At 38.9% G+C, this 12,993-nt stretch overlaps 1 long non-coding RNA gene across 1 annotated transcript; it reads right to left on the bottom strand.

Annotated features, from left to right (window-relative positions):
• Positions 1 to 958: 958 nt before the first annotated feature.
• Positions 959 to 7,566, bottom strand: LOC110130215 (uncharacterized). Its single transcript, XR_002311767.2, has 5 exons — positions 7,481 to 7,566; positions 5,788 to 5,963; positions 2,164 to 2,418; positions 1,364 to 1,454; positions 959 to 1,127 (listed from the first exon to the last, which is right to left on the bottom strand). It is a non-coding gene; the product is annotated as an uncharacterized lncRNA (long non-coding RNA).
• Positions 7,567 to 12,993: the final 5,427 nt, after the last annotated feature.

Below are 12,993 nucleotides of genomic sequence, written 5' to 3'. Positions count from 1 at the left end.
TCCAGTGGACAGAGGAGTCTGGCGTGCTGCAGTCCATGGGGTTGCAAAGAGTCAGACACAGCTGAAGCGACTTAGCACGTATGCATGCTGGGGATCCCTGGAGGAGGAAATAACTCTGGAGAAGCTAGGGAAGGTTCCCAAGCAAGGAACTCTTTGAAGTAGGTATGAAAGGAAGAGTAGGGTTTTCCTAGAGAGAGAAAAAGAATAGGGTGGAGATGAAATGTGTGCATGAACAGCCACAAAGAAAGCCTGCTGTGTGCTGGGAATAAATGGTTCATGGAAAATGAAGAGAGTCAAGCAAAGCCCGGGGACAGCCAAGAAGGACCCTGTATTCTATGCTGAGGTTGGCACATTTTATCTTAAAAATTGAGGTAATCCATTCATTCTTTGTAAGAGTAGCTATATGATCAAACCTGTGTTTCAAACTATAACTTTGGAGAGTTGTAGTGAACGGGTTAAACAAAGAAGAGGAGGGAGTTAGGGAAACTCTACTCTGAGTCAGAAACACTGACAGAACCAAGACAGGTATATATCTGGACTCGGACAAAGCTACTAACTAGCCCTGTGATCTTGAGTGAAATCGTCTCTTGAATCACAGTTTTCTCATCTGTAAATCTAGGATAGGAATAATTACTTTTTGAGGTTATAGGAAAGATCAGAAATAATATAAAATAAGGCCCAGGTGTCCAGCACATGATAAGCTCGTAACAGACGCGGTAGTGATATTTTTCACTGAGCACTGCTGTGGGGGTGTGAAGGGGTTGGGTTAGGATGGTAGGGGGTGTGTGTGTGTATGTGTTTAACTGGTAGGAAAATTGATGAATAAAATAATACTAAATTATCACATTATGTTAAGAACAGAAGGGAATTTGGAATTAAAAAACATGTTCAGATGGTTACATTATTTTTGTCATTGATGTACTTCGTTGAATGAAATTTCATGGATTAGATATTTTTGCAATATTTTAGCGAGCCAGCAGGTTACAAATAAACACCCACCTCATCCATTTCACAAGGCAGCTCTGAGGATTCAAAACTAGTGGTGAAATTCCTTGATTACCAGAATGTCTTCATGCGGACACGAACTTTGCTCAATGTTCCATCCATAATGCCCGGAACTCAGCAAACTATATATTGAATGAGTGGATGAATTCAATATGAATGGGTGTGAAAAGCAGCAGAAACATCAGTTTATTTTCTAGCTAATAGGGTAAAAATATCCAGTTTCTGTCTTTCCATTCCACTCACTAAAATTTGGCCCATTATTGAGTCCTTCTATTGGCCTCTATACTCCACGTGTATAGAACGAGGTGCTTGGTATAGAGTGGTGAATAATACAGACACAGTCTCACCCTGGACTTACCATGTAGTGAATGTGGGCAGTTGAATCTCACGAAGGCTGTCAAATGTGTGGGCTCCTTCCGCCTCTTCCACTGCACCCCACTCTCATTCCACTTGAGATTTGAATGATGGGGAAACATGCAAGACACGAGATAGAAAGTGGTGAAATGAAATAAAAGAGCATGTATCCTGGGGTCATGTGCCTCCTAACTCCACTACTTACTAGATATGAGAGTTTGGGCTGGGTCCTCAGCCTCTCTAAGCTAAAATGTCCTCATCTTTAAATTATTTTCAATAGAAATTAGTAAAATCAGGCATGCAAATTATTTGGTACATAGTAGATTCTTTTTTTTAAACTTTTAAATTTTGTATTGGAGTATAGCCTATTAACAATGTTGTGATAGTGCCAAGTGAACAGTGAAGGGACTCAGCCATACGTATACATATATCTGTTCCCCCCAGACTCCTCTCCCATCTAGGATGCCACATTACATTGAGCAGAGTTCCATGTTCTATACAGTAGATCCTTGTTGGTCATTCATTTTAAATATAGCAGTATGTGTGTGTCCACCTCAAACTCCCTAACTATCCCTTCCTCCATTCCCCTCTCCCGACCCCGCCGGCAACCATATGTTCATTCTCTAGGTCTGTGAGTCTTTTTCTGTTTTGTAAGTTAATTTATATCAATTCTTTTCAGATTGCACATATAAAGGAATGCATATGAGATTTCTCCTTCTCTGTCTGACTTACTTCACTCAGTATGACCATCTCTAGATCCATCCAGATTGCTGCAAATGACTCAGGGTTTTTTTTTCCCCTTACCAGGAGATTTCCTTGTAGATGAGATTCATAGCTTTGAGAAGACGGTTGTTTTCCAAAGGGCTCCGAGTTCTGCTATTGACAAGCTGTTTCCCCTGATTCCATAATATGTCAGAGAAGATAGCCAATTAGCTCAACTTTATTCAAAATGGGGAGAATCTCTTTTAAGACCCTCTGATAGCTCTTGAAAATGTGTATCTTTTCTGGTGTTTTATTAACATGCAACCAGACCTACATGTTTGCAGATAAAGTAGTCCTCTGAAAAATGAACAGGTAAGAATATTCTATAATGATAAGAAAAACCTAACAACAGTATGTTTTAAAAAAAAAGTTTTGTTTACAGAACACAGAGAACAGACTGGAGGTTGTGAAGGGGGAGGAGGTTGGTTGGGGTAAGGATAAGGTGAGTGATTGGGTTTAGCAGTTATAAACTTCTATGTATAGAATGGATAAACAGCAAGGTCCTGCTAGCATAGGGAATTATATTCAATATCTTATGATAGACCATAATGAAAAAGAGTATTTTAAAAAAGGGAGAAAAAAGTTCTATTTAACAAAACAATCTCACTTTTTAAGATACCAAATAAAGGGAACTGAAAATATTAATTCCATTATTTTTATATTCACTGTTAAATTTTATAAACATGTTTAAAAAGCTATTATTTCTGAATTCAATAAAAGTTTAAATGTGTCTTATTGGTATCATTTTTAAGTTTCCAATCAAGATTTTCTTCTCACTTAAGCCAATCCCTTGCCTGCCATCTTACCTCTTTCCTTGTCCATCTATAGAGGAAGGTTTTCATGAAACTTTAGCATGCTCATAGACTCCAAATTTTATAATCAACACATTTCATTCAAAGACCATATTTAGAAATACTTTAAAATATTTCTGTAGTCTATAAATGACTGTATTTTTAAAAATTCATTTTTACTGAAAATCTGTGTGACTACCGAATGTCCATTTTATGAAGTAGGTGCTTACTCCTGGAGCAAAGACCTAGAGTCTCTGTAAGTTTACTGTGGCTCCTTGACTAAGAAAGCACCCTTCCTCTAGTTTCTAAGATCTCCTGTTTGGAGAGAGTTGAGAGTTATTGTAGATAAAATGTAGATCCAAGAATACTATGTAGATCCAATAATGGGAGAGGCTTATTGAGTCTGTGTTGCATTATCCTTTTAGTTTCTTTCTAACTTGAAATGTGTATGTTTCTGTGACTTTATGGTCTGAAATCTAGGAAGAGGCTGCGGCTAGTGTCTCTGTTTTGTTTTCTGAGCTTTCTACTACTTGGTCCCTGGAAAATAAGACTTTTCCCTCAGTTCAGTTCAGTCACTCAGTCGTGTCTGACTCTTTGTGACCCCATGGACTGCAGCACACCAGGCCTCCCTGTCCATCACCAACTCCCGAAGCTTGCCCAAACTCATGTCTATCATGTCGGTGATGCCATCCAACTGTCTCATCCTCTGTCATCCTCTTCTCCTCCTGCCTTCAATCTTTCCCAGCAACAGGGTCTTTTCTAATGAGTCAGTTCTTCGCATCAGGTGGCCAAAGTACTGGAGTTTCATCTTCAGCATCAGTCCTTCCAATGAATACTCAGGACTGATTTCCTTTAGGATGGACTGGTTGGATCTCCTCTCAGTCCAAGGGACTCTCAAGAGTCTTCTCCAACACCACAGTTCAAAAGCATCAATTCTTCAGCACTCAGCTTTCTTTATAGTCCAACTCTCACATCCATATATGACTACTGGAAGAACCATAGCTTTGACATTTCCCTCAGGTAAGTATATAATCAAAAGAATGAAAGGAAGTACCAAAATAATTAAGATTATATAACATTTTGAAATGTCTATTTATTGCAATATAAATGGGTTTATTATATGGATGGGTATGAATTATACTCAATCATTACTTTCAAAAATAGAAGTATTTCTAAAAAATAAGATTTATGTGTATCATGTGCATTAAAGTAAAATGCAACTTCTTTATATTAACTATATACATATTAGAAAGCATAAATAAACAATTATTCTTGGTATATCTCTACAGATTTAACTTCTTGTTTGTATCAGTCTCTAATATTATGACACAGGTATTTTTCTGAAGAATATAATTTTGGATATGGCTTATTAATCATTTTTAAAATAAAACTGATTGTAGTATCCTTCAAAGCTACATTTTATGACTGAAAAATTTAAAATTGTTCATAACTTCCATTGACTTCCTTTTGTAGATCATGCTATTTTTAGTTACAAAAATACCTCAGATAATCATGTATCTATCTGATAAGCTCTGAGTGAATTCTGCTGGATGAAAGATATTCTTAATTCTCTTTTTAAATATGTAAATGTATAAATATTTTATGCCAAATATTTTTGCATGCTCTGTCCTTTTCCTCCATTGCTTCAAAAGGTAGGTTTACAAAGTGTAACTTATCAAGAAATTATCTGCAGCGTTTGAAGGCTATCTCAATATAGTCCCATTCAGTACAGAATATTTCATTAAAAAAGAATCCAAGGGATCTCCATTAGAAGATTTTCCCCAGAGGTGAAGATATTCTGAAGTACAATTACAGAACTTCAGAGTTTAATATTTTATGCTTTTCGTCTCTTATCATTTAGCTTATCCATTCCTTCCTTTGTTTTTATGAAGTTACAATTCATCATCTTTCTGGCTTCAAGATTTTCTTTCAATAATTATAATTTGCTACACATTTCAAAAGCTGAAGTTGTTTGGTGTTCCGTCAGCTGAATATCTGATTAAAGATTTACAACTTCTTTCAAACAAAATGCAACCTAAATTTAAGAAGACTGCTTTACAATAAGATTCAGTATCATTGTCAGATACTTAGATGGATCTACAAAGTAGTTCTTTAAAATTAAAACATTTCTAAAATCTGGTGGTGACAGACAGTGAAGAGAAAAAGCACGCACTGCCACAACTGAAACGTTCTAAAATAAATGCAGCATGAATTTTGTCACAAAAGTTTATAATTTGGCTGACTTTAAATGCAGCCTCTATTTTGACAAGTAGATTATCAAAGCTTGTTTGGACACATTCATGAATAATATGTGCACTACAACCTATTCCAACCAGAACTCCAATTCCAAACCTGCAACACAAGTTTCTTGACTTACTTGGAACATGGTTTTTACCGCAATATTGGGCTCTACCAAAAGTTGTATCATACTATCACTGCAAATACAAGTAACTTTATCGTCAAGGTTGAGGTTTTTATCCAGATCTTAATAGCATTTATGAGAATGTTAAAATATTTTATCAAGACAGAATGAACTTCTAAATGTTTTAGCTTGATTCCATGTGTTGAATTTAAAAGACATTACTGGATTTAACTGAATTTCTATTTGAAGAATCTCATGACACTAATGTAAAACTGATATCATCTAACTATTAGTGAAGTTCTCTAGCTAATGAAGCCAATACTTTTAATGGCTATAATTTCAGTTTTACACATATACAGGAGAAACTTGGAATCGAGAGTGAAATTAATTTAGAAAAATACTCATTTGAACCCAATGATAAGTCATACTTTCCAGTGTTGTAAATGAACCTTCTGCAGCTGTACTTGTTATACTGACCCTTTTGGAAACAGTCTTTTAAAAATAATTACTAACTTTTGAAATAGATGCTCATGCAGCTTCAGAGTATTTGTGTCTTCTGGCGATGTCAGGTAGATGATAAATGTAAACCAAAATTTTGTGCAACTGACATTTTCATCACCAAGTTTCTTAAGAAATGGAAATTCAGCATTAAATATTTCATTAGACATTTACTTGTTTGAGATCATTGCCTTGGGAGAGACAAAATAAAACCAAACCTTACAAAACAATAAAGTAAACATATAATTGTAGGTTTATACCATACAATAAATAATAAGTACCCCTGACAAATATATTCAGGCTATTCTTTCTGTGATCTCTGGTAGGACAGTCAAGTCTGTATTCCCTGCACGTATTTCATGTGTTCCCAACCTCTCATCCCTGATGATTCCTCCTGACTGGTAGCCTGGTAGCATCCTGCATTCTCTAGGCTGTGGCACTGGCCATGGTCCTGATCTCAGCACAGCGGCTGCAGGTATGCACTCCGGCCAGCAGGGGCAGCAACACCGAACACTTTCCCAGCGTAGCCAGACCAGAGGGTTAGCTGTCCCTAGCCACTTAATCTGAACCTACTTTGTTTTATCAGGGAGTACACGCTGCTCTGGAAAGAAAGGTGTGAGTGCATATGTTTTGAAAGGAAAAATCGGTTTGGTTATCACTTGTCATCTTTCAGATTTAACCATATGTCAATCAAAGCCCTACATGCTATATATTCACTACATACAGAACTGCATACATACTATACTAACTACTATGAATCAACTCCATATTTGATAAGACCTTGGCAGAAGCTAGAGGTACAAAGTGGAAATTGCCAAACTTGTCTTAGTTCATCTTACTGTTCTGTTTTAAAAAAAAAAAAAATAAGAGAGAAATCTAGGATACATGTTAAACTGTGTAGGATCTGGGATATTAGATAAAATTTGGGAGTGTCCCAAGCAAACTAGGGTGCAAAGTCACCTTAATAATAGGGATTATTTTCAACTGTGGAATTTTAATGATTATTCAGTGTTGGTGATTAAATGAAGGGTTCAAAATTTTACAGATGCGTATAATCTACCCATGGAGAAGGAAATGGCAACCCACTCCAGTATTCTTGCCTAGAGAATCCTGTGGACAGAGGAGCCTGATGCGTTGCCGTCTGTGGGGTCTCACAGAGTCGGACGTGACTGAAGCGACATAGCATGCATGCATACATAATCTGCCCAAATTAAAAATTAGCAAAAAAGTGCAAATATTGAACTAAGTATAGTTGAATTTCTGGTGGCCCTCAGTTTTGTGTGTGTGTGTGTGTTTAAGATACAGGTCTGAATACCAAACAAGGGAGCAGTAATTACGAAGCAGCATTGCTCCAGGAAAGCAGGGTCTCCCGGTGTCTATGAAGTCATTTGAAGTTACAGCCCTATTCGCTCGGTCGCCCTTTAGTTCTGTGTTACCTTTGCGCCTGGTTGTTTACTGCCTTGGCTGTACTCGTGCTCTCTTTAATACCCAGGAGGCGATGTTCTCACACTTTCCCGTAAATATGCAATCTCTCTTTAGTGCCTGAATGATGTGTGCGAGGGCTCTTTCCCATTATTCCCCTGCAGTGGATCTCACATCTCGCTTCACTTATTCCAAGCCTCCATCTGACATGGATCATCATAACATCACGTATACTCATTGTAGCAAAAGCAATTTTTATGAACAAAATGATATTTTATGAACTCACTGACATAGAGGGAGAAGAACCTGTAATTTTGTCCTCATTGATTGAAGCAATCTCAGTTCTCATTCTCCGGCCTCCTTGGTCCATCTAAAGGAAATTTACATCATTGGCACAGGACTTATACACATCTGGAGAGAGTTTATTCTTTCTCAGATGTCCAGTTAATCCGGAGGGGTAAGGTAAACAGGTGAGGTAAAGCTGACACTATCATAGTTATCCTAGTAAACGCGTGCCTGATTCCTGCTAATTCATCATCTCAGAATTTCTTATACTTGTGTTCCTGTAGGTAGCAGCCATTTAGGGAAAGTTGTCCACAGCCCTGTCTTTCGTAAGTGCCTCGACCAAGTTCCTATAGAAGTGAATATGTAAATTCTTCATTCAACATTCAACCTCTGAAACAAAGTCACATCCAAGTTGTGTACAACTGAGGGCAAGGAGTATATGGTGACAATACTGCCACTTCATTCAGCATTCAGCAGCATTCAGCATTCAACATGTCTTAGTTGAGGATCTAGCACTTGTGGGTCACACGGGCAGGTAAAGTGAATAAGACACAACTCCTGGCTTCAAGGAGTTTAGACTGGTTAGACTGGTCAGACTGGCAGACACAGGGAGAGAACGAAACATTTTCTAGAGTGTGTCCATTGTTATAAGGGTGGAACATACGAGCTATAATGAACAATGGAGGAAAATGCCTGGGCCTGTGGGGAACTTTCCATGAGCCCTTCCAAGAGTGGAGGAATGCTTGAATTGGAGGTTTTGCCATACTTCTGAACTGGGAGTGGTGGGAGGACATTCCAAGCACAGACAATAGTCATGCATGAAGCTAGTCATGCACACAGGTGCGAGCCTCTTCTGCATTTCTGACACGCGGTCGCTCTCATCTGGAACATCCTACCACCTACCTCATGCACTGACCTGGTCAGTTCAGCCTCATCTCTCAGCAGTGCCTTGCTTAAGAGCTTCCAAAATGCCCTGGACTTCTTCTAATAGTGAAAAGTAAATCCAAATTTTAAGTTTCAAATCCTAGTTCCTCCCACAAATTCTAAGGTTTTTAAAGAGACTTACAGGAAGGCCACGTTGTTTATGGTCTTGCCCTGGTGCCTGGCACAGCCTGTGGTAGAGAATAAACTCTAATGTGTGAAAAAAATGAAAGAATACATAAACATATTGACCAGGCCATGTAAATTGAGAGGCAATTTTTGCCAAAAGCTGACCAAAGTTCTTTTAAAGTCCTGTCAGCCACTGCTTTTAATTTTTTTTTATAGCCCTCCTTTCCCATAAACTTGGTCCAAGGGACATTTACGAGTTTTTTTCTCATCTTGCTTAAGATGGCAAACTGAGACTTTTCCCCTCATAAGATCTCATCAAAATTATAGCTTGGAAGTAAAAAAACACTGAACATCTAGTAGCAAAAGTAAGGTGGCGATAGCTGCTAGCTTCAGCAGCTGGGAGACTTTAGCCCAGCACATGGGATGGGTGGAAGCGTGTTAGCCAATGAACCAGTGGGGGAAGTTGTTCAGACTTGATCATTTGTTGGAGCAGGCTGCAGTGCAGGGCAGCCTGGCCTGCTGGCCAGAACCTGGACATGTTTATAGCTCCGTGTTGGTAAGCAAGGAGGGCAGTGGGGAGAGTAATTTCTGAAACAAAGGTTAACTCAAGATTTACTTGCGGGATGCTATGCCAGCCTCCCTCATCCTTTCCTTTCTTTTATTTTTTTCTTCTTGAAGATTTTATAATTTCATATCTTCCTATATTTGTCTTGGCTAAATACAACCAAGAGCTTTTACAAATTTCTTTATTTGTTACTTAAAATTTCTTTGTACTTTCAAATAAACATTTATCTTACCTTGAAGTAGAGTTGAGTTACAATGTTGTGTTAGTTTCAGGTGGATAGCAAAGTGATTTAGTTATACATATACATGTATCTTGGAGAAGGGAATGGTAACCCACTCCAGTCTTCTTGCCTGGAGAATTCCATGGACAGAGGGCTACAGTCCATGGAGTCACGAAGAGTCAGACACGACTGAACGACTTTTGCTTCACATACATATATCTAGGCTTCCCTGATAGCTCAGTTAGTAAAGAATCGCCTGCAATGCAGGAGACCCCGGTTCAATTCCTGGGTCAGGAAGATCCCCTGGAGAAGCAATAGGCCACCCCCTCAGGTATTCTTGAGCTTCCCTTGTGGCTGAGCTGGTAAAGAATCTGCCTGCAATGTGGGAGACTTGGCTTTGATCCCTGGGTTGGGAAGATCCCCTGGAGAAGGGAAAGGCTCCCCACTCCAGTATTCTGGCCTAGAGAATACCACGGACTCTGTAGTCCATGGGGTCGCAAAGAGTCGGACACAACTGAGTGACTTTCACTTTCACACATGTATCTATTCTTTTTCAGATTCTTTCCCCACACTGGTTATTACAGAGTACTGAACAGAGTTCCCCGTGCTTGACAGCAGGTCCTTGTGATCCTCTATCCTATTCATAGAGTGGCAGGCAAACTGATATTATTTTCTAGGGAAACATCTAGATTTTCTTCTCTAAAGGTGAACTTTCTGGGGCAGCCAAGACAATTAATTGAGCATGGTGGCCCAGAGTAGACTGTCTTTTCCAGTATGGTTTATCCCAGGATACTGTATATCGTTCCCTGTGCCATACAGGAGGACTTTGCTGTTTATCCATCCTCTATTTAGTAGTTTGCATCTGACAACTCCAAACTCCCATCCACCCCTCTCCCACCTGCCCCCTGGGCAACTACGAATCTGTCCTCTATGTCTGTGTGACTCTTCCCGTCTGATTCCACAGAGCCCAAAGTGAAGCCGCTGGTGGAAAAGCTGACCCACGAGCAAAGGTCAGCCTCTCAAGAAAGAGGCATGCTGAAAGAACAATGCCTGCAAACTTGCAGTAAGTGAAATGCATCCGTTTACAATAATCAGGCTTCTACTCAATTCTTTAATGTAAAAACATAACAGTGATTGCCAGAGCAGGAAGGAAACGAGAGAATGAATGAGAATGGCCAAAATAATAAAGAACAGCTGATCCCACAGGGGAAAGTGAACAGAAGGCAAAGCTGTGTGTGCCCTGTGAATGGAACAATTAGGAGATACGACTGATCTCATGGAAATAAAAAAAAATATGATTGTTGCAAAAAAGATTCTTAATGGTCATCAGCTAAGCGCAAAACTTGTGCTCCTTCCAAAATAGGCACTTGTTGAGGGAAGCAGCTGTTGAACTGGAACCACATTTTATAGTACCCTTCCAATTACACTTAGGTGAGACGAGGTGACTATTTCACCGATGGAATATAAGAAGTGCAGTGTGATATTTGCACGTCAAGCCAGTTGAGAATCAGCCGCCCTTGCTTTTGCCCCTTCTTTGCTGTATACAGAGGACTGTGCTGCCTTGAGTAATGCGTGAGCCTGACTAAGGAAGGAATCAAGAGCCCCGAATCCTCCTGTGCGGAGGAACTGCCTGAAGAACAGGCAGTGCCCGTGTTTAAAAAGGGACATGAAGGAAGAAAAGGTTCATTGTGGTAAGCCCCTGAAGTTTGGTGGGTGTTTACTTATTTTAATGGAAGTACAATTGATGTACAATGCTATATTAGTTTCAGGAGCACTACATAGCGATTTGACATTTACATGCCTTATGAAATGATCACCAACATAGATCCAATTATCATCCGTCACCACACAAGGTTAATACAGCATCAGTGACTGTATTTCCCTTGCTTTACAAAGACGTTGGGGTTTATTTATTAGGGCAGGAGACAGTGCTGCCCTAAGGAATGCAACTGACAAGATTGAGTAAAAGAAAAAATATCTAAGTTGAAGACATCTCCTAGAATTTAGAACAATTAGGGAGGGAAAAAGAAAAATGTAAGAAATAGAGGTGACATAGGAATCGATACAGAAGTTCTAAGTATTAAAAAGAATTTCAGGAAGAGATAATGTAGGAAACTAAGAAGAAAAAATTATCAAAGGTGCACTAGAAAACAAAGTTTACAGAGCTAGAGATTGAATTTATTTTCAGAGCAAAAGGGATCAGTGAGGCCTGAAGAATCCCACATTTAGACACATCCTTGCAAAATTTCAGAAGATTAAGCTTAAAGATTCCCTCACATCTATTGGAATGGCTATTATCAAAAGGACAAAAAATAACAACTGTTGGCAAGAATAACACTGTTACACTTCTGGTAGGAATGTAAATTGGTGCAGCCACTGTGGAAAACACTATGGAGATTCCTCAAACAGTTAAAAATAGAATTTCCATCAGATCCATCAATTCCGCTTCTGAGTATTTATCTGAAGGAAATAACTTTCGAAGAAATATAGGCACCCCTATGTTCATCACAGTATTATTTACAATAGCCAGGACATGGAAGCAACCTAAGGGACTATAAATAGGTGAATGGATAAAGAAAATGTTATACATGTAGTTATACTAGAATGTATAACTGGAATGGCATCATGGACTCAATGGACATGAGTGTGAGCAATCTCTGGGAGATGGTGAAGGACAGGGAAGCCTGGAGTGCTATAGTGCATGGGGTTGCAAAGAGTCAGACATGACTGAGCGACAGAACAGCAATACTGGAATGAGGAGGGCACGGCAGCCCACGCTGGGATTCTTGCCTGGAGAATCCCATGGACAGAGGAGCCGGGTGGGCTACAGTCATGGGATTGCAAAGAGTCGGGCTGAAGCAACTGACCACAGTTATACTGGAATACATATGGGAATGTTATATGTGTGTATATAATGGATATTTTTCAGCCATGAAAAGATAGAAAACCTACTGTTTGTGACAACAGGGATAACGTGGATGGAACTTGAGGGCATTATGCCAAGTGAAGTAAGTCAGACAGAGAAATAGAAATACCATATGGTCTCACTCATATTGAAAACAAAAAACCAAATGCATATATACAGAGAACAGACTGGTTGTTGCCAGAGGTGGGGAGTAAAATATGGGCAAATGAGTGAAGGGGGTCAAAAGGTACAAATCTGTCGTTACAGAATAAGTCCTGGGGAATGCAATGTACCACATCAGCACGGTGACTATGGTTAATACTTGAAATTTCAAATATTTGAAAGATGCTGAGAAAGTAGATCTTAAAAGTTCTCATCACAAGTAACAAAAATTTCTGTGTGGTGATGGATGTTAACTAATCTCACTGAGGCGATCATCTTACCATATACACAAATATTGGATAATGATGTTGTACATCTGAAACTAATATGTTATATGTCAATTACATCTAAATTTTTTTGAAAAGATAAACCAATGCAGAAAATAAATAGATTATACTTAAGGGAAAAGAATTAGACTGGCTTTGGGTTATACAGCATCACGGTATACCAACAGGCAAGGAAGAAGCAACTTCAATATTTTAAGGAAAATCATTTTTCAATCTAGACTTCCAATTTAGACACAGCCAGCTATTAATCAATTGTGAGGGTAAAACATGGTATATCGGGACATTCAAAACTTAGAAAATCTACCTCTCATATATCCTTCTTAAG

Source organism: Odocoileus virginianus, chromosome 11 (assembly GCF_023699985.2).
Source record: "Odocoileus virginianus isolate 20LAN1187 ecotype Illinois chromosome 11, Ovbor_1.2, whole genome shotgun sequence".
Lineage (NCBI taxonomy): Eukaryota > Metazoa > Chordata > Mammalia > Artiodactyla > Cervidae > Odocoileus > Odocoileus virginianus.
This window is presented reverse-complemented; position numbering and strand designations above follow the sequence as displayed.